At 37.1% G+C, this 25,842-nt stretch overlaps 1 protein-coding gene across 10 annotated transcripts in view; it reads right to left on the bottom strand.

Moving 5' to 3' along the window:
- MGAT5 (alpha-1,6-mannosylglycoprotein 6-beta-N-acetylglucosaminyltransferase) overlaps nt 1-25,842 on the bottom strand; it is a 370,599-nt gene that overhangs the window by 270,116 nt on the left and 74,641 nt on the right. Inside the window, exon 1 of one of the 10 annotated variants that reach the window (XM_072613270.1) lies at nt 14,695-16,851. The exons of the other annotated variants lie outside the window; for them this stretch is intronic. The gene's annotated coding sequence lies outside the window, so the exon portion shown is untranslated. Of the gene's footprint in view, nt 1-14,694; nt 16,852-25,842 lie in introns of those variants that run through there. 10 annotated transcript variants of the gene reach the window in all.

The following is a 25,842-nucleotide window of genomic DNA, read 5'->3' on the forward strand; positions in this document are numbered from 1 at the left end:
TTTTAATTTATGGAATAAAACAAGTATTTCCATTATACAGTGTAATAAAAAAAAGATGACTGCAAATGAAACTGCAAATTATGTACAACTTGCTATTTCTTTTAAATATATAACAAAATTATCATGTAAATTTCTTTTTTTCTCTTTTATCTTTTTTTTCTTCCCTTCCTCCCAACCAAGAAATGACTATCATTAGACAAATAGGTATATATACACACATATGTATGTGTGTATATATACATATATATAAAATTACTCAATATACTTCTATTTATCAGTTCTTTCTCTCACTTTCCTTTAGTTTTTCTCTAGCAGGTACTAAGGACACCGAGAAGTTTCCTATTTAATCAGATGATGAAGTCTCTATCAGTGTTATACAATAATTCAAATGCCTTATCTGTTCATCAACAAGCATACATTAAGTGTTCAATAAATGCTCAGTGACTGACTAACACAGTGAAAGGTGAATGAGAGTTATTTTCCACTACAGAGAAATATGGAAATGATCTGGGCCATGCCCCCAAAAGTGATACTATAAATCTAGTCATCTCTCTTGAAATACAAAGGGCACAGTAGTCATAAAGGAAAGGTGGTCTCCCTGCACTGAAAAACAAATGAAAATAGAACCTGATGCTTAGAAATATGCCTCTCTACTCCCAACAACATTAAAAAAAAATTCTTTTTTTTTTTTTTTAATAAAAAGTAGGAAGAAGTCAATGAAAAAACACTTCTTGAGCACCATGCTAAGTCTTGGTGATACAAACAGGAAAAAAAAACCTTTACTCTCAAGGAGCTAGCTCACACTCAAATTTTAGGAGACAGCACATATAGTAAACATTTTCCTTTGTGTGTGACATATTTTATGGCTGATCCCACCAAAAGAAACTTGAAGAAAACCCTCCAAATAAGAGTAACTGGAAGATTCACTGAAACCTCCTCAGAGTGGGTCATTAGCAGTGTTCTTACTAGGAGAGCTCAGCTGATAGTTCTGAAATACATTTTAAGTTATAGCTCTTTTATTAACATGATCCTTTTTTATGGGCCTGCTGGAACAACAACCTTGCTAAAAATAAATGACCATCATTTACAAAGCCCTGTGTATCCTAGTCTCAATCATAGAAGGTATTAGGGGTCATAAGGAAATGAAATTCAGAGATAATCCTTTAAACCAAAGGTTTCAAGTCCTTAATTCTTTTCTATGTGTTATTCATAATAAGAGAAAAGTAGGAAAAGAGGAATGGGTTCAAATCCCAGCTATCCCACTCACTGAACCTTTTTGGGTCTCCAGTTCCTTACTGGTATAAAAAAAAAATTTTATGCTTAGTCAAGGGTGGGGAAAATCTAGAGGCCACATGTGGCCCTCTAGGTCCTCAAGTAAGTCCCCTTGATTGAATCCAAACTTCACCAAACACATCCCCTAAATAAAAGGATTTGTTCTGTAAAATTTGACTCGGTCAAAAAACTATACCCTAGGATCTAGAAAGCCACGTGTGGCCTCGAGGCCATAGGTTCTCCACCCCAGCCCTAGATTAAATGACTTCTAAGGCCTTCCAGATATAAATCTGTGACATTCCGTATGCTAAGATTTACAAAGAACTTTTCCTCACAACAATCTCTGAAGTCATTCTCATTTCACAGATAAAGAAACCGAGGCTCCAAAAAAGGGAACTTTTTTTTACCAAATTCGATTTTTAAGCTCCTTTCTAGGTAGATTTCTGTTTTATATTTCTGTCTCCTATAGCATCTAGGACAGTGTGGGCACATAATAGACATTTAAACATGTGTTGATTGATTTGTCTCCTCCTCCATCAAATCTTCATCAGACCTGCTAATAAGGAAATATTGATTTTAGCTTCCCTCCGTATTCTTCCCATACTCCCCTTGAGGAAGAAAAAAAATAGAGTCTGGATACACCTACTTCACACACACACACACACACAAAAATAATTGAATGGCTCAAGCAATAGGGAACTATAAAATGAGCTTTGTGTTTATCAAGTAATTTGGAGGAAATAAAAGAACATTAACATTTGGTAATCATTTAACCAACATGCAGAACAGGGCAAAAATCATTATGTTTTTTTCCAAACAGTGCCTTAAAGCTCCATCCCCACAGAGCAAGAGGCAAAAAAACAACAACAAAAAAAAACTAGCATAGATTCTCATTTTTGAAAAAAAGAAAAATAATGCAAGCATAATCCAGCTGCATCCAACACCCAGCTCTAACGTACCAGCTGTATTTAGGAAACTTGAACTATAGACAATTGGGCAGGGCAACTAAAGAACAGAGTTTTCTTCTAACAGCTGGTTCTACTACTTGCATCACTCTGTGCCAACCATCTTCTAAGATTTCAGCTCCACGCTACGTAGCCATGCTTTGTTACATCTTCAGTTCTGTGCCAGGTTGGGTTAAAGCAAAATTTGCTGCCCTCTTAGAGAATATAAAAATACAGAATTCTCAATCTGAAATTCAACAGAGAAAAAAAGACCATCATTATCTAAGAACTTGGTCAAATCTGTAGAAAATGTTATAGTTTTTTTAATGAGGCAAACTACAGAATGAAATTTAATATGAAAGCTATAACAACAGCAAGCATTTATATAACATTTTAGGGTTTGCAAAGTACGTTCTAAATAGTGTCTGAGGTCAAACTTGAACTCAGGTCTTCTTGACTCCAGGTCCAGTGCTCTATCCACTGGATCTCCTAGCTGCTTCTTAAATTTAACACTTACTTTAAAACATGGGAAGTGCTTAATTTCTGTAAAAATGTACAGGTGAAATTTATGTGTGCTAATTTTTTTTTTGAGACTGGGTGTCCTCATCTTATCCAGATGGACAGAGGCCACTCATAGACCCAATCCCAACAATATGATCTAATGTCTCTGACTTGGGCCAGTTCACCTCTTCTCAGGAAGCATGGTAGCCCTCAGGTCCTTGGGGTTCACCATATTAGTGCTAGACTTAATGCTAACGTTTGATAGGTCTATCTTATCTCAGAACTCTCAAACTCAAGTGATCCATTGCCCATGGGCCTCCTAAGGGGCATGTACTCTGCCATGCCTAGCTAGTGGGCTACTTTTTAACCTCATCTTAATCAAAATGACAGCTTAGTATGCAATGCTGCTACATTTTATGGGAGCTAAGAAAACCAGGCACAAATGCCGCTCTTAGAATAAACTTCTTCCCCTTCACTTCTCATGGAGCAAGAAACAATCTGAGGTCCATTGTTTACAATTCACAAGGTACTGAACGGTCCTTTGGAGCTAGTGGAAACAGGACATGAGTACTTGACAGCACTAGTCTGAGGCAAAATGAACAAATGGAAAGATGAGGGTATGGAAAACCAACACAGAGAGGTCTTACTCAACAGTCCTCCCTCATGGACCATAGGACCCACTAGGTAATAAGAACGTAGAATGACTTGTGCCAACTGAATCTCATTAAACTCAGCCTACTGGGATGGAGTTCAAGAGAGACAAGGCTTACAAGACAGACAAGGCTGTATTCTACAACCAAGTATGTTCCAGAAGAAATTCAAAGGCACAACTTGATGTCCTACACCGGGGATGTCACACTGGGGGAAAAGGCACCAGTATGAGACAACCACAGATCTGGGAGTTCTATTTATTTTTGTTTTAATTTTTTGATATATTCTCTTTTTATGATGACACTTCCCAAATCCCCAAATATCCATACCAATGCAATCCCTGAAAGTAGCTAATTTATAAAGGAAGGATGTATCCTTAATCTTTGATAGACTGATATTAATATGGAGGGTCAACTCTGACCAGAGCTTTGTTGCCTCTCTCTGAATGTTGGCTTCACTACAGTCATTATGCACAGGATAATGATGCAAACCCTGTTCCAAGGACCTGCAGGGAGCCCAGTCAGTCAACTGACAATTCAGTTAAGTACAAGGTCAAGAAGATTGTTTTTTGAAATCTGTCTCAGCCCATGAATTCATACCCAGTGCTAGCACATAACCCTCCTAGTCTTCAAGGGTAGACTTTTTTCATTTTTGTCTCTATATCTCCAGTTCTTAGTAGCATCTGACAGAGTAGGCACTGAATAAAGGATTATTGAATATTCATGAAGCCCTAGGTGGTGGTCCTGAGGGCTGTGACCCCAGTCTTTTCTTCCTTCTACCAGGGAGCTCAGGAAGACAGCAAGGCATAGAAAGTTAGGGGATCATAGGCTCATCCAAAGACAAAATTTAAAACTGGAAGGAACATTAAAAATCAGCTAATTCAACCAGGATGTTTAAGAACCTGGCAAGATTAGGTATCTTTACTATTTAGCGTGCGAGGTCAGAACTAGGACCAATGGAGGAATGGATAGATGCTACATACAGAGATTTAGGCTCCATGTAAGAAAGCAATGACGACAACAAATAATCTTTCTAATAATTTGTTGTTGAGTTGCTTTTCAGTTTTGTCCAAATCTTTATGACTCCATGTGGGGTTTTTTTGGCAAAGACACAGGAATGGTTTGCCATTTTCTTAGCCAATTCATTTTATAGATGAGGAAAATGAGGCAGACAGGGTTAAGTGATCTGCCCAAGGGCATGCAGCTAGTAAGTGTCTAAGGCTGGATTTGAACTCAGGAAGATGAGTCTTCCTGACTCAGGCCCAGCACTCTATCCACTGTGCCACCTAGATGAGCTCCTAACAATTTTGGCTATCCCAAAGTGGAATACACTACTTCAGGAGGGAGTGAGCTCCCCTACACTGTGAGGCTTTGAACAAAGTCTGAATAACCATGTCTGAGTAAATTCTTAGAAAAATTCTAAGTCATAATCAGATTGCACAAGTGGTCTCTGTGTTTCTGTGTAGTGTGACTACTCAGCAAGGTTGCAAACATATGTCTTTTCAGGACTCAGTTTCCTCATCTGTAAAAGGAGAAGGCTGGTATAGGTGATCTGAGAGGTCCCTCCCAAGTACAGCTTTCTGAGTTCTGCAAGACTTGGCTTGCTGATTTTTTTTTTTAATACAACAAGAATTTTTGATTCCCCTAACTGACAATTGAAAACCAAAAGATTAAGGCAACACTAGGAGTCACAGCAGTACAGATAACAAAATAAACAATTAAACATCAATCATAAACCTTAGCATTCTGAGCCCTACTTTCCAGAACATTCAGCTTTGGCACTCCAAAGGAAATCAGTGGTCTTTTCTCTTTTTTTCCTCTGTCCTGGGTACTGAAGACAGTAAGTACACAAGCCTCCAAACAAGTGTTTAAAAGTTCTACTGCTAGGTACATGAGGAAACACTAAGAAGGGCAAAAGGAGAAAAGTCTCTGCAGTTAATCTTGGTCCTATACAGAAATGTACTGGCAGCTAGCTCTTAGAATCAGTCACAACAATCCTGTTTTCAGTACAAGGTACATCAAAGTCTGATTTCACTTAATGTAGACTTGGTTTTATTCAGCTATGAGATACCTCAGCTGTCTTCTAGAACTTGTTTTATCAACTCAAGTTCAAGAAAAGGGGACCCCTCTCCCCAAGTTTCTTCTCAAGTAAGCCTCACCACTACTGTCCAGTCTTATAAAAATCTTTCTTATCCTTGAATCTGCCTATGGTCAAGGAAAAAATTCTAGTCTCCTTTGACTTCCTGGAAAGGGAAGAGTCTAATTTATTTTAAAGACCTTCCTTACCCCCTGACCCCAACATACACACACACATACACACACACACACACACACACACACACACACACACACACACACACACACACACACACACACACACACACACACACACCCTCACTGTCAGAGCCAAAATGATAATGGACATCTGGCGGGTATGCAGGACATCAGTCAGCGTTCAGGACTTGAGAATCAGGAGCACTTAAGTTGGAATTCAATTTTGGATATTTACTAGCTGTGTATAATCTTGGCAAATCACTTATCCTCAATTAGCCTCAATTTTCTATGTCTGTTAAAATGGGGACAATAACAGCACCCACTTCAAAGGATCATTATTAGGATGAAACTAGAGAATATGTATAAAGTGCTTTGAAAATATTACAGTGCCATATAAATGTTAGCTTCAAATACTACTGTCCTTTCCCTGGCCCAGATATTTGGTCTAAATATTTCTATGGTCTTATTGCTAAGTCATGTTTCATGTTCCTAACAATCCCAGGAGAGTTGTCTACTAGTATCAAGTTTCACAGTTAAGACAAATTTCTTAAACATTCTATAAACAACAACGGAACATTTCTCTCACCAATCAGGATAGGCTTATAATATAACACCTTACAAAACTGCAGGGATACTTCACACTTTGACCAATAAACGTAAGGAATTTAAGTGTTAGCTGACAAATGTTTCAAAATATTGGATTGGACTTGCTACCTAAAGGTATGTTTTTGCAAAGTAGCAACCCTTTTACAGAATAATAACCCTTTATCTGTTGTAAAAATGAAGACTTATACATCATTTTTGGTTTGAGTGGAAAAATGCCTAAATGTTTTAAAGGCAAAAGAAAGCAATCAAGAAAACAATAGTGTATATGTATATTAGGAAAATTTATGGACATAGCAGGAAAGTTTAAAAAAAACCAGAATGTAGCTTAAGAAAGATAATATTAATAACGCATCAAATGAATCTTCCATTTCATAGTAGGGTGGGAATGAAGAGGAAGCAGAAAAGAGCAAGGAGAAATGCCAGTCATGGTAATTTACAGTAGGGATTTTGTATGCCCTGAGACTGCCATGGTAGTTATGAAGTCCTGGCACAAACCCAGAAACTCCTGAAAATTAGGCTCTTGGCAATACCACTGATTAGGTTAGCATTTCAGTCAGTGAGATGCAACTGCTTCTAAGAGTTACAAAAACAGATGGGAAGAGGCACAGAATTGTGGGCTGGCCCTACTTGAAACTATTCTGACTATAAGAAAAGAGAAATAAGTGATGCTTCTCCACATGTAGTTCCAATACAAGGCAGGATACAGCAGGAAAAAACTAGGAAATATCAATAGTCCACCTGCTGGAGATGCTTCCATAAAGATGGTAGGGATCACTAATGCCAGTAAACCACAAGGGCACAAAAAAATGCAATCAAGGTAAGAATTATTTCATTATGTGACAGTGTTAGAATGTAACAAAATTGAAAACATATTGCCATTGACAGGTCTTCGTTCTGCTCTTTGTCAGTGGAAACTTGAGCTACATACAAGTCATACAACAACATTTTGCTGGACAACTGTTAAGAAGTAATTTAATTCCTAGACCAAAATTACATGAAATAAGAGATGAAATTGAGGTGGGGCTTCTAAGATGAATGACGGCAAAGCTAAAAAAGGTGAGGTCACTGAAAATATTCACTTAACAAAAACTCCAGATATTCTTCCTAATAATGAAACAGAAGACATAAAAGAACATCAGTATCTCCGATGATTTTGAAGAGAAGGACATACATTTTAAGACCGGCAAACTGGAACACATGGGGTACCTAACGTCCAAGTAAGAATTAAAGGAGAAAAATGGAGCAATCAAGGAATGTTTCTAAGGCAAAGAATCAAACACCATCATGGCAGACGTGACTTAAAATAAGCTATTTAAGACATGAGAAAATGAACTGGGAGAGAGCATCAGTTTCTAGTTGGCACATGCAATAAAAAACTTGAATATATCACCCAATTCAACACAACAAAAAAGAAAGTAACATGGAAAATAACTGTGTAGCAAAAATTCTAGATTCCCTTAATCAGTAACTGAAAGCAAAATTCAAACAGTTAAGATGAACACAGTCAAAACAGTGTAAAGAACATTTTAAAAAATTCAACATCAAAACCTTTATAGTAATTAAAAGAAAGAAAACCCCTGAAAGCAAAGTATGTACATAACTTCTGGTTGTCTTTCTGTTTCAAAGTTGGAGCCAAGCAAAACAGAAAGCTTGTGCGTCAGAAATATAAGGTGTCCCAAAATTTTAGTGCAGTTTTAAGCTTTAAGGGCTTAAGTTGAGAGAAATTTCTCACATATACAATAAACAGTAACAGAACATTTTCACCAATCAGGGAAAGCTTTTAAGTTTTAAGCTTTAATTGCTTAAAACTGCACTTATATTTTTGATACACCCTGTACAACCAACAACAGGAACAAAAATGATGTCTGACAAAAAGTCCTAGGGGTGCAAAGCACAACCTATTATTGATTCAGAAATTACTAAACAGGTCAACCAAAATCACTGAACATTTATACTACCTTTCTTGATCACTGTAAACCATTGTCTACATCAAGGGATTATTCATGTATTGCAAATACATAAAATAAAAACAAGTATAGTGAGAACGCTAAAAGAAGCCCTCACTATACTTGGGCTTACTTTATGTATTTGTGAAGGTTCTTTTTGCGTGTGATGGACCCATTGAGCAGTCTAATGAAGCCTATGGATCCCTTCTCAGAATAATGGTTTTTAAATGCATAAGATATAATACAAATGATCATAAAGGAAATCAATTCTATTAAAATACAACTATCAAAATATTTTTCAAAAAATAAATTAATGAACCACAGGTTAAAAACTTTTGTAATGTTATGTTAAGAACATCAAATGCTGTTCCTGTGAAAAACTTTTCCATATTTAAAACATGGTAACATAAAAATGTCAAAGAACAATGGATACAAAGTGTGGCATTCTTTTAGGGAAAACTGTTTCCCCAAACAATAAGTTTCTTCCTAGATCATAAAAAAAGGGAAGGGAACCTACATGTACAAAAATATTTATAACAGTTCTTTTCCTGGCGTCAAACAATTGGAAATTGAGGGAATACTCAATTGGAGAAAGGCTGAGCAAACATGTTCATGATTGTGATGGAATACCAGCAATATCAGAAAAGCCTGAAAAGACTTACAATCACTTATGTAAAGTAAACTGAACAGAATGAGGAGAACTTTGTACACTGAGAACAGAAACACTATGGGATGATCAACTATAATTGACTTAGCTCTTTTCAGCAATACAATGATCCAAGACAAATCCAAAAGACTCATTATGAAAAATGCTATCCACATCCAGAGAAAGAATTGATGGGAGTCTGAAAGCAGATCAAAGCATACTATTTTCGCTTTCTTTTTTTTTGTCATTTTTTTCCTTTTATTCTGTTTCTTCTTTATAAACATGACTAATGTGGAAATATATTTTACATGATTGCACATACAACTCAAAACCTATTATCAAATTGCTTACCATCTTAAGGAAGAAAGGAGGGATTTGGAACTCAAAATTTTATATAAAAATGAACATTAAAAATTGATTTTGCATGTAATTAGAAAAAATAAAATACTAGCTGAAAGAACAAAAAGAAAGATTCTTTCTAGGTTTAAACCCTTTATCATCTCTCCTGAACAGAACTGAATGTACCTTCCACATTTAAGAGGAAGTCATATCAAGATTTCTTACTTATTACTTGATGTACCTGTTTGAGATCAAATTATATGGCTCTATCAAAAACCACAATGATATGAAAAATTTCTTTCTTAATACCAAAGAAAGAGACTAAGAACTTTAAAGCCCGTTTCTGAAGGTCAAATCAAAACAACTAAAGGTGATATTTACAACCTTAGGCTTCTCTAGGCAAAGCTCATCAAGTTTAAAACTATGAAGGAGAAAGCTATGGCTGTATATCAAGAGACAATGGAATCTTGAAATGAAAACATTCATAAAATCTAAACTCAATAAAAATGTTTAAAGTAATTAAAAATCAGTCTATACCAATTTATTTTGGAGGCAATCAGGATTAAGTAACAGGGTCACAGTGCTCTTAGGTCTCTGAGGCCAGATTTGAACTCAAGTCCTATTGTCTCCGGGTTCAGTGTTCCATCCACTGCACCATCTAGCTATCCCCTTCATACCAATCTTAAATCACATCCCTGAAGGTGAAAAAAAACCCCAGCACAACAGATATAGAAAGTATACTAACAAAAATGCATACAATACAATATTAACAAAATACAAGGACCATCACTCTAAGGCAGCTGTGGAGAAATCAACACTCACCATCTAAAGAAAGGATAGATATTCTCCGAGCACATGAGAAAAGTTAATGCCTTACAGAGAAATACTTTTGTAACAGACAGTCATGATTTCAGCAAACAAATGCCAATGCATTTGCTGAATGTAACTGAAAGCAGTTTACCTCCAGACAGAAACTATGAAGTAGCCAAAATTTAAGACTAGAATCGAAAAGTCTTCCATGGGTGACACACATGAATTTGGGCATGTGCTCAAAGAATGGGTGAGTTATGTAAATTTGTTCACAGAAATGGGTGAGTTATGTAAATTTGTTCACAGAAATGGAGGGGTTTATGAACCCCATAAGAGTAGGGCTGTAGTTGTATTTGTATCTGTCTCCCCAGAACATAATTTTGACCATATCTTGGTAAACGGTGAAAGATAGTGATCTATATCAAATTTCTGCCAGACTGCTTTCCAGTAATCCAACAGTTAATCTCAACAGATATTCTTCCAAAGGAATTTTTTCTAGCTCAATAAATTAACTTTTTTGGTAATTTAATTAGGATGGCATAGGAGAAATAGAGTAGGTAGAATTGTAAATTTTATTCTATTGATTCCGCTCACCCAAAAACAATGAATATTTCTCCAATTATTTAAATATGACTTCATTTATACATAAAGTTATTTTATAATTATGTTCATGTACTTTTCTTGATTTGTCTTGGCAGGTATACTCCCAAATATTTGATACAGTTTACAGTTATTTTAAATGGGGTAGCTCTTACTATCCCTTCTTGAGATATGTAAAAATGCTGATGATTTATGTGGATTTATTTTATATCCTGCTACTTTGCTAAAATTATTGTTTCAATTAACTTTTTAGATGAATCTTTAGGATTTTCCAAGTACATCATAACATCTCCAAAAAGAGACTACTTCCTTGCCCATTCTGATTCCTTCAATTTCTTTTTCTTCTTTTACTGCTATTGTTAGCATTTCTAACAGAACTGGATAATGGGCATCCTTGTTTCACTCTTGGTCTTATCAGGAAGGTTTCTAGCTTATCCCCATTTCAGAGAATGACTGCTGATGGTTTTAAGTAGATGCTTATTATTTTAAAGAAAAATTCATTTATGCCTATGCTTTCAAGAGTTTTTAATAGGAATGAGTGTTGTATTTTTGTCAAAAACTTTTTCTGTATCTATTGATATAATCATATATTTTTGTTACTTTTATTATTGATATGATCAATTATGTTAATAGTTTTCCTTATGTTAAACCATCTCTGCATTCCTGATATGAATCCCACTTGGTTGTGATATGTTGTTGTCTCCTGACTAGTATTTTATCTAGAATTTTTACATCCATATTCATTAATGAAATTGGTCTACAATTTTCTTTCTCTGCTTTTGTTCTTCTCAGTTTGGATATCAATACCACATCTGTTTCACAAAAGGAGTTTGGTAGGACTCCTTTGCCTATTATTCCAAGTTATTTACTTAATATTCGAATTAGCTGATCTTTAAATGTTCAGTAGAACTCACTTCTAAATATATCTGGTCCTGATGCTTTTTTCTTAGGAAAGTCAATTATGACCTGTTCTTTTATTTTTCTAAATAGTTCTATTTAGATATTCTATTTCCTTTTCAGTTAATCTAAGCAGTTCATCTTTTTTTATAAATATTCTTCAATTTCACTAAAATTGTTGAATTTATTGGCATATAATTGGGCAAAATAACTCCTAATAATTGCTCAGAATTTATCTTCATTAGTGATATCATTTTTGATACTAGTAATGAGATTTTATTTTCTTTTTTGATCATATTAACCAATGGTTTATCTATTTCATTATTGTTTTCAGAAAGTCAACTTTTAGTTTTATCTATTAATTCAATTATTTTCTTGTATTCATTTTTTTTAATCTCACCTTTAATTTTTAGGATTTAAAATTTGATGTTTAATTGGGAATTTCTGTTTGTTCTTTTTCCTATGTTTAATAATTGTATACCCAATCCAATGGCCTGTTCTTTCTCTATTTAATTGATGCAAGCATTTAGAGATATAAATTTTCTTCTACTTACTGCTTTTGCTGAATATCAAAGGTTTTGAAGAAACTGACTTTCATAAATAAAGCTCCATAAAAAATACAAATTACAATTCAACAAATAAATTGCATTGAAATTGGACCATTATCACAGATAGAACTGTTGTCCACAATTATCCGAACAAAGGAAAACATTTTTAATAGAAGTTGCCAACCAATTTTTATAATCACCAACCTATGCAAAACAAAAAACTCTCAAAATATAGAGATAGAATAAATAAAAACCTTATAGGGTATCCCAATAAACCACAATCCATATTTATTGTACTATCCACTTAACAAATGCCCTGAAGATGTTTTCAGTAAGCCTACAGAAGATAACTTTCCAACCCAATGCTTTGATTCAATTACAAAAATCAATTATTTTTTCCATCTGTGAATAGTCTGTAGAATAATAAATACTAAAGAATACGAGCAAGATATTGCTGTGTTCCAGGACCATATATATCTTGTCATCAAAAATAGGTCAGAAGATTTAAAAGATAATATCTAACTTTCATTTCAAATGATGACAATTCGCAATAAAGAGAAAACCAGATACCACTTTGGGAAAAGACTTTCCCCACAGGCTCATTTTTTTCCACTTTAACAGTAAAAAAAAAAAAAAATATTTCCCTGTCACTCATCAAGAGTAGGTCATAAGTAATCTTGCTAAAAAGGAATGGAAATTTAGGAGAATACTACAGTCAACAGAAATTTCCATCTCTGCTTGCACCATGAGTTTGGCAAAGAAAGTGACCATGCAAGTGTCAAGCAAAAGAGTATGAAACAACAGTGAAAATAAATACACCGATAAGACGACTACTCTTCCAAACACTAATCGTTCAGCATGCTGCTAAATAGCAATCTCTGGGGAAAATTACCAAGTGGGATAGGCTGATTTCTATACTTCAAGACGCTGCTGGTTGATAATGCTACAGATACTCTCTTGCTATAAAGTTCCAGCACTCAAAAACTCCACATATTTATACACAGAATTACAAAATGTTAAGAGCCAGAAAGGACAGTAGCAACAACTCATATTTAAATAGTACTTTGAAGTTTACCATGTGCTTCCCTACATGTGCAAAATATTATTATTTCCATTTTATGGTTGAAGAAATTGAAGGTCAAAAAGGTTAAGTAACTTTATAAGCAGTCTAAATCTCTATTTTAGAAATGAGGTAACCACGGTCTCATCATATGAAATAACTTACCTCCAGATCCAAACTTGAACCCTGGATGTCCATTATAATACTCTTTTCCATTATAATAGTGGTATCAGTATCAAATAAAAATGGGGGTCATTAGTCCATACTTAAGGATCCCTGTCAGCTACATATTGACTTCATTTTAAAATGTCATCTATGTTTTATTGCATTTTTGTTTATTTTGTCAAATATTTCCTGATTACCTTTTAATTTGACTGGAGTACTGAAGTCACACATGACCTCAGGATATGTGTCTGACACCTCCACTCAAGAGCATACATCTAGTTAATAAAGCCCTGTCCTCGAAGTGATCTTTGCAGATATCCTGTCTTCTAAAATACGAAATCAGTCATGAAATCTCAATCAGGAAAATCAACAATCCTTCCCTTACTTAATTCAAGTGCAGTATACTCAACCCTCTACTAAACAAATCTGAAGTAGCTTTCAGTGTCCCAGTCCAACTATATTATGGGATTTGCTAAGTGAAATTCAGAGTGATTTTGAGTGTGAGCCTGTTAATGGAGGCATCCCATGTGGGTTCATCCACCAGAATAATCCAACAAAGCAAACTGAAAAGGAACAGCCAGGAAGACAGCAGGAGAACTAGGAAAAAGCAGTGTTAAGAAAGGCAAGAAAGAGAAAGCAAGGGAACTTATCAAAAAGACCAGGGGGAAGGGAGGAGAAGGGAGTTTGCTAGCAGTGAGATGGGGGGGGGGGGGGGGGGTCACACTAGGTTTGGTTTTTTTGTTTTGTAAGTATACAGTAAGCACCTACCACACTCCAGACACTGCCCTAAATGCTTTAACAAATATTATCTCATTTGATCTCACAACAATCCTGGGATGTAAGTGCTACTATTGTTAGGCCCATTTTACAGTTGAGAAAACTGAAGCAGACAGAGGTGGAGCATCTTGCTCCAGGTCACACAGCTGCCAAGTGTCAGAAGGGAGATTTGAACTCAGCTCTTCCTGACTCTAGGTCCAGTGCTCTCTATTCACTGCTTCATCCAGCTACCAGTTAAAAGAAACTCCCTTCCTTACACAGTCCTGTGAAGGCAGAGATCAACCTCTTCAGCTTTTACTCTCCCACATATTCAGGAAGGAGCTGGGCCAACAAAAAAATGAATAGATCCTCTAGTAAATATTTGTTGATCAGAACCCCAGGAGCTTGGCTAAATTGCACTTAGTGTCAGTTTCTCCAAAGATGGTAGAGAATCACAGATACCCTAAAGGCATCCGGCATATTTGTGTATGCACTTGGCTCTTGAATGTGCCTGGTGTGGGCAGGGGGGGAGGGGCCTCATTCATGACAAAGAAATAGATGGTATTGAAGCATGCGATATCTGGACACTGACAATTAGAAAGCGTTCATATGTTGCATTTCTAAGACAGTTTGGTTAAGCAGGACAGAACAGCAGTACATTCTGGGTTGAGGAGACTTACAAATTCAGACCCTGAGAAGGTTCAGGTTTGAATCCCACTCAGTAATGAAGAAAGGAGAAGGAGTCAGTTTGAGGACACAGATTGTTGTTTGTCCTTCATTCTCGAAGACCATGATATCAGGAAGGTGATGTCACGACTTGCAAGTAAATTGGATTTACATGAGGCAGAGCTGCACAAAGTTACCAGCCTCACTTTCTCCTTCATAGCCATCTGGGTCCAATGGCAAGATATAGAGCTGGACAACTGGAGATGGCTCCAAATGTAGGGGGTGACCTTAGTCTTTTTAAACTAAAGTCTTTCCCGCATCTCAGTTGAGAACACAGGTGTGCCAACAATCACAACTTGGTAATTCAGTGACTGGGAAGGGCTGAGTCTTTGTTGTTTCTTCAGGCAAAAGGCCAAGTTCCACTTTAATTTATGACAGCCTATTATGTTGGGTGTGTGCATACTTTCCGAATTTCTTCATCAGACACTTAAGAAATCATAGGTCTGAAAGATAAGGAGAATTACAAACAGAAAAAAATAGCAGTATTTGCAAAAAGTATTACAACAAACTATTTTCTTCACCAAGAATAGAGGAGCCACCATACTTGAACCCTTACTTCATAGACTCTAAAGTGTTTAGAGGAATGGGAAATGGTACTAAAAAGAACTCAGAGGCTAAAAGAAACTGGGATGGATCATGTACATAATATAGAGGATAGCTATGCTTGGGGCAATAGCTGAGAGAGCATTGAGAGACCCATTTATGAGGTAATTAAAGATAAGGACATGATGATGACAACAGCAGCTGACATTTATGTTCTGCTTTATGGTTTGTAAAGCATTTTACAAATATTATCTCATTCGATCCTCACAACAATCCTGGGGGTAGGTAATATTATTATTATTATTATTCCCATTTCATAGTTGGGCAAACTAAGGAAAACAGAGGTAAAGTGACTTGCTCAGAGTCACATGGCTACTAATTATCCCAGGTCTTCCTAACTCCAGATCCAAGGTACATAGAATCTTCTGCATGATCTAGCTCCTCATAACTGCTAGCATTAACACAGATGTTGTTTTAAGATTTTGCAAAGCATTGTACATATGTTGGAAGAGAAAATACCAAAAGGCAAGATAAAAGTCGAGGATCTCAATGAATTGAAAAAAAGGTGACCAAGTAAATAGAAACTCTCTACCTGTATGCCTACTAACATCTAGGCAAAATCTTTATTTTACAAGGGTTTCATTTATGTACAAATTGAGGGTATCCTCAATGAGGATGAAAATAGATTTTTTTTTCCTCATTGGGAATGCCCTATGGTAATGAAATCACAGGTCTTATTGAAAAAAATTTTTAAAAAAAGATGATAGATGCAGAATTAGAGGTCATCTAGCCCAAACCCCTCCTATTTATAAAGAAGGAAAGTGAGGGACAACTAAAATGACTTCCCCCAAGGTTACAAAGGTAGAATTTAAGCCCAGGTCCTATGACTGAAAATGCAAGCTTCTTTTCACTGTACCACGTTACCTGCATTTTCTTTTGTTTTTATTTATATACTTAAATACTTGTAGATTTCAAGGGAAATTTCAATAATTTTTCTTTAAAAAAAAAAACACCTAAATTTTGCATAAGTACAAAGTCATGATTTATCTGCAGGGTTAAATTAGCAGGGACAGAACCATGAACTCCTGGGTTCTAACCCCAACTTGGTTCTTAGCATCTAGGCAAAAGATTTTATCATGTTAGGCTTTGAAAAGATAAAGTACACTATACTCTTTGCTTCCCTTTTTAGCTCTCAGGGATGTAGCTGCCAGGTCAAAGGACAGAAAATCTACTCAGAGCATCTTGAAGTAATGCCTGGTAAACTCACGTCACGTGTAGCAGCAGGTCCAAACAGCCCCCTAAGAAACTGACATAAATGGAGTTGGCAGTCAATGCTGCTAAGTCTAGTTCTGAGTATTTCCCCATTGTCCTCCTTTCCTGGCCAGATGCAGACCCACAAGTATGAAAGCTTCTACGGCATGAAGCTAAACACATATATTCTTAAGGATCCACAACATGAAAAAACAAAGTAGGTAACAATGCTGCTTGTCAATAAAGCTAATTCAACGGATAGAAAATCATTACAAAAATCATTGTCCCTTTTTTTCCCTTGTTTTAAAAAAAAAGAAAGGGGAGAGGGAGGGAGAGAGAGAGAGAGAGAGAGAGAGAGAGAGAGAGAGAGAGAGAAGAAAAATCCTGTAAATTGCCACTGGCAGAGTTTTCTGTTTAAGGTACATTTTATGCATAGAACATTCAAGAGCAGCTCAAGGTTTTCCAGCAAATGCCTATTCATTAACACAGCAGGAGGCTTCAATACCATCTGCCGCCCCAAGCCATGTCCAACTGAAGATACATTGCTGAGACTGAACTCCCAGTATCACACAAGCTTAGTGTTGCCCTTCTTCCTGCCCCACCCCCACTTCTTTGTAAAAGAACACTACAAGGACATACATGGCTGTGTAGGGTATGCTGATGAGGGCCTTAAAAGTAACAGGAAAGTCTGTTATACTACACAAAATGAGATCAAGTGGGAGCCCAGCTTTAATGGAGACTGATTAAACAATTCCAACTCTGGCAACAACCAAGTTAATGAGTCTAGAGAAAGAGAATTTAGGAACTCCAGAAAACTCCATAGGGGCTCACTTAGTACACTGCCATCCCTCTCACAGAGAGATTACAGCGACTTTTACAGTTGAAGTTGATCTGAGGTTTCAGATCTTCCTTTGGGGCATTTCCCTTGCATCCCACACAGCAGAACCAGCAGACTTTTTAAAGGTCACATTCAGGTAAGAACTCTGATTTTGACAGGAGCTCTTCCAACCTATGGGGAGGCAAATATCCTGAATCATTCTCTATTTGAAATCCAACTCCTGAAAAAGATACCAATGAGGCCAACTCATTCAAGGAATCACAGACATTTATAGTTCGAGGAGCCTTTAGAACTCTATATAGTATATACTACCACTTCCCCATTTTGCAGATGAATAAAGGAAGGCATAGGGAGGTTACCGAACTTATCCAAGGACTTATCGCTTCCACTCAAGTGAACTTTCTACAAGACTATTACTAAAGCAGTAACTCCATTCTGAGAATCCTCTCACTCTGCTGACATCATCTTTCAATAACCTGAACAATGAGAGCAATAGAAAATAAGCCCCCTGAGGAAAAGTATTGTTTTCTTTTTGTCTTTGTACTGCTCCCAGTTCTTAGCCCTAGCATCGTTCCTGGTACATAGTAGAAAGAGGAACTTGACTTGCGATTCCACTGGGATAGAGAACTCCCAGATAAAGAAGGTTCCTCTACCAAAGCACATCAGTACTCTTTTCTGCAGCTTAAGAGCCCTAGAGAGTATCTAGGTGTTGGAATAACTGGTCTAGCATTACCCAACTTGTATAGTGTCAAGAGGCTGGACTTGAACCCAGGTATTCCTGGTTCCAGGCCTAGCTCTTTATCTGCTAGACTACCATCACAAATAAAGGTCCTTAAAAATTTCACTGAATTGAATTAAAGCCAGAGAGGCCTCCTATGAATGAGAATGCTCAGAGAGTCTCCTATTGATCTTGAAGAAGCCCTTTAACACCAACCTTCCCAGGATTATCCTCAAGGGATCTACAAGGCCTCTTCATTCCAGCATCCTCATTATGAATGAGCTGGGGTCAATGTGGTAGTTCCTGAAGCGAGCTTTCAATCTCCCCAAATAGGAAAATTAAATAAAAGATTTCTAAGAGGTAGCACCAGGGAAAAGTTTATATGGCTTTATTACCATAGCATGTAACTATTTGTCTAGGCTAGCTCATCAAATAAAAAGCAATATGTTTTTATTAGCTTGCCTATTTAGAAAAGGATTTGGAAGTAGGAGTCTGTTTGCTTTATATTTCATTATAATGCTCCTTTCTGTGGTAAAACTCTTTTCACATCCTCTTGGATCTTCTTTCGGAGAATAATGATTTCACCAAAACAAAACAAAACAACTAACTGTCCAAAAAAGTACACTCCTATTAGTTCCACCTTTCCTCTAATTTGCTGTTCCTGTTGTTCAGTCATTTAAGTCTTTGTAAACCCATTTTGGGGTTTTGTTGGTAGAAATACTGAAGAAGTTTGCCATTTCCTTCCTTAGCTCATTTTATAGATGAGGAAACTGAAGCAAACAGTGTAAAGTGACTTACCCAGAGTCACACAGATAATTAGTGTCTGAGGCCAGATTTGAATTCATGCAGATGAATCTTCCTGACTCTGGGTCTAGTGCTCTATCCATTATGCCACCTAGATGCCTTTAGTTAATGGAGATTCAAACCCCATCTGTGACACTTACTAACTATGTCATCTTGGTCAAGTCACTTACTTCCCTTCCCTGTGCCTCATTTCTTTTTTTATCTGAAAAATGAAGAGACTGGAATAAAGAGTTCTTTCAAGCTCTAGAGCCAAGATCCTGGGCTCTTCACTCTCCCTTAGTTGGTCAATATGCATTTAATTAAGTACTTAATTAATGGGCCAAGCACTGTGCTAAATGCTAGGAATTACAAAGAAAAGCAAAAAGAAAATCCCAGTCTTCATGGAGCTCACATCCTAAGGAGGGAGACAGCAGTATAATAATATTCATTAATATTACTCTGAATATATTACTCTGAAGTAACCTCAAAGGGGAAGGTATTAGCATCTGGGGAGACTAGGAAAGGTCTTTTACTGAAGGTGGGATATGTGCTGAGTCTTGAAGGAAGCCAGAGAAACTAAGAGGTAGAAGGGAGGAGGAAGAGCTTTCCAGCATGAGCAACAGTCAGTGAAAATGAATTACTAGGTGAGATGAACAGTAAAAAGGCTGGTGTATCTAGTTCATAGGGTGACGGGAGGGGAGTAAAATATAAGAAAACTGGAAAGGAAAGGACCAGGCTACGAAGAGCTTTTAATGCCAAACAACAGACTTTATATTTGATGCTATATGTAAAAGAGAACCACTGGAGTTTGCAAAGAAGGGAAGTGACGTGGTTTACTAGCAGCAGAATGGAGGATGGACTGGAATGGGGAAGTTTCTGAAAAGGCTATATTAACAGTTCTGGTGAGAAGAGAGGGGAACCTGAATTAAGGTTGTGACTGTGTGAGTGAAATGAAAGATGTTGTAAATGGAGAAGCGACAACACTTGGCATCGGATTGGATATAGGGGCTAAGAATGAAGTGTGAAAGATAACACCAAGGTGGGAGCACGGGTGACTGGGGAAAAATGGTGGCGCAAGTTTGGAAGAGGAAAAGATTGGAGATAATTCTGTTTTGGACATACTGAGTTTAAGATGCCTGTAGGACATGCAGTTGGAGATGTCCAGGGGGCAGTTAGTGATAGGAGCTCTAGCTCAGAAGAAAGGCTAGGACTGGATATATAGATCTGGTAATAGAATAGCAAATATAATTGGATCCATGAGATACAATTTATTAGAAGAGAGATTAGAACTGGATCCATGGGAGTTGAAGAGATCACCTAGGAGAATATAAAGCCCCTACCCCCCCCCAAAAAAAAAAACAAGGAGAGAATAGGGTTGAGGAGAAGCCTTTGGGGGTTGGACACAGTGAGTGTTACTTGAATGAGGAATCAGCAAAGGAGCTTGAGGACTGGTTGGACAGATAGGAGGAGAATCAAGAAAAAGCAGTGTCATGAAGACCCAGAGAGGAGAAAATATCCAGGAGAAGGTGACCAGCAGTGTCTAATGGTACAGGACATGGAGAAGGATGATGATTGGGAATTGGTTATTAGATTTCTAAATCACAGGGTCATTGGTAACTCACTCTATAGAGCCAATCACTTGACAAATCTTGTCACTTCTAGTTTCACAATATTTCTAATATCCTTTTCCAATGACCATAGAGATGGAAGTGAGACGGGAGCCATCACCCTAGCTCAGGAGTTAGGATTCCTGAAATATCTTAATTGGTCTTCTTGCTTCGAATCTTTCCCCTTTCCAATTCATCTTCCACAGAGCTGCCAAATTAATATTCCTGAAGCAAAAGCCAGACTCCATCACTCACCTCTTAGAAACTTCAGTGACTCCCTATTGACTGCTAGGGTAAAATACAAATCCCTATTTGACAGTTAGATGCCTTCACAATTTATTGGCTCCACCTATTCTTACAGACTGATCTTCATACTGATTCTCATCAAAGCATTCCATCTCTGGTCTGAGTCTTTGCTTGGTCTCTCTCCCAAGCCTGAAGTTCACACTGTCCTTACCTTCACCTCTTATTAAGACCCTAAACTTCCTTCAAGGAACACCTAAAGTTCCACATCTAAAATATGCCCTTTTTTGATCTCCCCAGTTGTTAATACTCCCAAATTATTTTCAATTTACTTGATCTATGTATAATTTTTTTTCTTATTTGTGTACAAGTAGCTTCCCTGATTATATACGGTCCTTTAGAGCAGGTTCTCCCTTAATTTTTACCTTTATATACCCAGGATGTAACAATACTTTGCACATGGGAAACAATAAATGCTTACAGAATTAATGGAGTTCTATGATGGGATACAATGGACTTTTTGATGCAAAATAATGTGGCATTGTGGCTAAAGCTCTGAACTTGGAATCAAGAATGACCATGTTCAAATCTTGCCTCAGACACTTTAGTTACATAAACATGTTTCAATCACTCAATTAATAAACAGTTACTGAACATGTACCATGCTCCAAGTACTGTGTTCTGTGCTGCAGATATATACACAAAAGTGGAACATCCCTGCCCTCAAAGAGGATTCAAAGACAATCTAAAGGAAAGAACAGAGGAATATATAAAACAAATAGAGAAATATATAAAACGAACAAAAATGGTTTGGTGAAGGAGAGCACTAGAAGCTAGGGAGGGTTTAGTGGAGGAAAGTACTGGTAGTTAGGGAGGTTTGGTAGAGGAGAACACTAGTAGTTTGGGAAGGTTGAAAAAGACCTCACGGAGCAGATGGTATTTGGGCAGAGAGACAAAGGAAATTAAAGATTCTAAAAGGGAGAGGTGAAGAAGGAGTATATTCCAAGCATGAGGATAGACAATGCAAAAGCATGGAGATGGGGGTTGGGATACCCATGTTCAAAGAACATTAAAAAGTCCAGTTTGGCCATACCACAAAGCATGTAAAAGAAAGTTATGTGTAATAAGGTTAGAAAGGTAGTTTGCAACCATGTTGTGAAGGGCTTGAAATGCCAAACTGAGAAGTAACAGGAAGCCATTGCAGTTTATTGAGAAAGGTATTGCATGTCAGACTAAGCTTTTAGCAATATCACTGGCAGCTGTGTGGAGGATGGACTGGAGAAGGAAGAGACTTGTGGCAGGGAAGCAAGCAGCCATTTAGGAGAACAATGCAATAGCCTGGGTGAGAGGAGACAAGGGTGAGAACTAAGGCAGTGGCTGCCTGAATGAAGAGAAAGAAATGAACTAAGAGAAGAGGTAGAGACAGGTTGGATGTGGATGGTGACAGAGCTAATAGCTGAAGATGATAATAAGGTAATGAGCCTGGTTAACTAAAGAACTAACAATGTCCTCCGTAGAAATAGGTAGTTTCAAAAAAGGACTTCTGGGAGGTATAAGATAATGTAAAATTCAATTAAAAGTTGAGGTTGAGAAGTGAGAAAGCAAAGCTAGAGCAGGGGTGATGGGGAAATCCTGGGGGCAATATGAGGGGGTGGGAACTCGGGGAAGGAATTAGAGTCCCCGGTGAGGTAAAACAATGGTTTGGGGAATGGAGAGATGGAAGGTAAGAGGTGAAGATCCAATAAGTGAATCTTGATGTTCTTTATCATAACAGTTGAATACCTGAGATGTAAAGCAAAATCAAGCATGTAATTAATTATCGCTGAGTGTGGGTGAGGTAAAGTAGAGGAGTACATTATAAAAGACTGAGGAACTGGGAGGTTCTCATGTTGTTGCTCAGTCATTTAAGTCATGTCCAACTCCTGATGATCCCATTTGGGGTTTTCTTGGCAAAGATATTAGAGTAGTTTGCCATTTCCTTCTCTAGCTCATTTTATAGATGAGAAACTGAAGCTAACAGGGTCAAGTGACTTGCTTAAGGTCACAAAGCTAGCAAGAGTCTGAGGCCAGAATTAAACTCAGGAAAATGAGTCTTTCTGACTCCAGGTACTCTAACCACAGCACCACCTAGCTGCCCCCGATGTTGAGGAAACATCAATATATATACCAAAACCATTAACATGTAAGGTCAAAAGATAGGACGGATTGGAAGATTATGATCAAGGCACTGAACTCACTAAGAAAGGAAGGAGAATGATCTGGGAGCAAGAAGATTTAAGCCACCAGGATCTAGACTAGGTGATAAACTCTGAGTCTCAGTTTCCCTATTTGTAAAATATGTACAATAGCACAAAGTTATTGTGAGGATGAAATGAGATGATCCTTTACATACATTATGTATGTAAGCCACTTTTAAATGCTGTATATGTTTGAACTATTATAACTGAAATGTCATATAAATGGAAGGTCAGTTATTAAGGCTATTAAAGAAACATGGAAGACCAAAGAAATTACAATTCTCATTTTTATTTTTGTTGAGCTGTTTTTCAGTCATGTCCCACTTTTTATATTCCCATTTGGGGTTTTCAAGGTAAAGATACTGGAATGGCTTGCCATTTCCTTCTCCAGCTCATTTTACAGATGAGGAAACTGAGGCAAACAAGGTAAAGGGACTTGCCAAGAGTCACATAGATTTGAACTCAGGAAGATGAGTCTGATTCCAGGCTCAGCACTCTATCCACTTCACCACCTACCTAGCTGCCCAGTTACATTTCAAAAGGAAGGAATAATTTAAGAATTGAAAAAAAATATAAGAAAATTAAGTACCCATCCACCTTGTCTATAATAAAATGCAACTGGAAGCGTCTCAGAAAGAAAAAAAAATCTGAGCAATACTTCCTAACTCACCATGGTATATAAAATGCATATGGGAGGGACACTAGGATGTTGTGATTGTGAAAATAAACACACTAGCCTATCAGAGAAAAGAACTCTGCTTCTGATATGTATGATCTGGCTGGCTTTGGGCTAGGTAATTAAGATCACTGGGCCTCAGGTTCCCCATATAAAAAGGACCAGATGAGATGGTCTTCATTGTTCTTATACTCTAGGTCTGTGATTCTTACCTCTAGCATTCTCTTGTATTTGTCTCCTTCATATGCCCTAAAAATTCCTTATTCTATATGCCTAAAGGTTGTCATTGAGAGGGAGAAACGTGCTAAGATTAGGAAAGAACAGATATTTTTAGGAAGAGCAACCATTAACTACTCACAGTCCTCAGAACATTAAGAAATAGTTTCTGAAAGCATGCTGGAGAGCACATTTAGTGGAATTCAGAAATCATGTCCTTAACCGGCCATAAGGAAGACAGAGAAGAAAAATGTTCCAAGGAAGCAAAGCAGATGATCACTGCTAGGAAGAAAAATGCTAGGAGCAAAAGGAAAAGCAATGTGACCAAAGGCTAATAAAGGTGATTAGCTAAATGGCAAGGACAATAGGTGAGATAAAGGAACATCAAAATTTTGCAAACTGAAAAGGATTTTCAGGTTTTTGTCAGATTTCTAGTTTTTTTAAGAAAAGGATAAATTGGATACCCTATCCCCAACTGTCCTTTCCCAGTCTAAAATCATTATTTTATCAATTGTACCCACACTTGCCCCAATTCATTCAATTCCCTTCCACTGATATTGGGTATGGGAGAAAATGCAGTGAGTGGCCCTGGTACTGGAGAACATGGGTTCAAACATTGATTGTGATACTTACTACCTATAAAATACCTTTGGAAAAGTCACTGAAACTTTCTGAGCCAGTTTCTTTCCTTATCTGGGGAGGATCAGACTATATGGTCCCATGTTACCTTTGGCTTTAAGTCAGTGATCCCATGGCCTCTTATTTTGACAAAAGTAGGAAAACTTTCTTAAATGGGAAAACATACACACATATATACATACACACATACACAAATATACACACATAACTTTAAGGTTTGCAAAACACTTTATATGTTTCATTTGATTTTCAAAATAATTCTATGAAGTGGTTGCTATTATTATCACCCATTTTATAAATGAGGAAAATGAGACCAAAAATTTAAGTTATTTGCCCCAGTTACATATCTAGTAAGGCAGAATTTGAACTCAGGTCTTCCTAACGCTAAGTCTACCACTCTATCCACTGAGCCAGTTAATTCGAACAACTTAACTACTTCTTGACTATAACTAGGTGCATGATTTATTGGTGGGAAGGGAAAAAGGGAGTTGCTTGAAAATGACAGATTGTTTTTTAAAAATATACATTAATAAACATTTATTAAAATATTGTGAAATTAATAAATTTAAAATAAAATCTGTGAAAAATTATTGTGAAAAGAAATATAAAGACCTCACCTTCTGTTTAGAAAAAGTGGCTCTGCAGTCAGTCCATAAACCTTTACTAAGTACCTCCTATGTGCCAGACACTGTGCAAAGTACAGGGGGTACAAAGAAATACAAAGGCAATCCCTGCTCTCAAGGAGCTAATAGTCTAATGGGGAGACAACATGCAAACAATTATCTTCAAATAATCTATAGACAGACTCTACTGAAAATAATAACAGAGGGAAGCTAGTAAAATTAAGTTGGATAGGAAAAGGCTTCCTGTCAAAGATGGGATTTTTAACTTGGACTTTAAGGGAAGCCAAGAGAAGGAAATGAAGGCTAGCACTTCAGGGATGGGAGACCCACCAGCAAAAATCTCTGAAATTGACAGATGGAGTATGTTTGTTCAAGACATAGCAAGTGGGCCAGTGCTACTAGATCCAAAAGTACATGGGGGGAGGTATAAGGTATAAAGAGACTGGAAAGGTGGAGGGAGGGCAGGTTATACAGGTCTTTAAAAGCCAGAGTATTTTACATTTGATCCCAGTGGTGATAGGAAGTCACCAGATTGTACTGAGAAGGGGGAAAGGGTGACATAATCAGATGGACACCCCTCCTCGCTTTAGTGAGTTTAATATTTACGTTATTATTATTGCTGACATTTATAACGTGCTTTAGATCTAGAATGCTATTTCCAAAGGGAAAATAAAAGTGTTCTACATAATTTCATTTAACTCAGTAGAATGTAACCTCCTTAAGGATAA

The sequence above is a fragment of the Notamacropus eugenii genome, chromosome 5 (assembly GCF_028372415.1).
Source record: "Notamacropus eugenii isolate mMacEug1 chromosome 5, mMacEug1.pri_v2, whole genome shotgun sequence".
Taxonomy (NCBI): Eukaryota; Metazoa; Chordata; class Mammalia; order Diprotodontia; family Macropodidae; genus Notamacropus; species Notamacropus eugenii.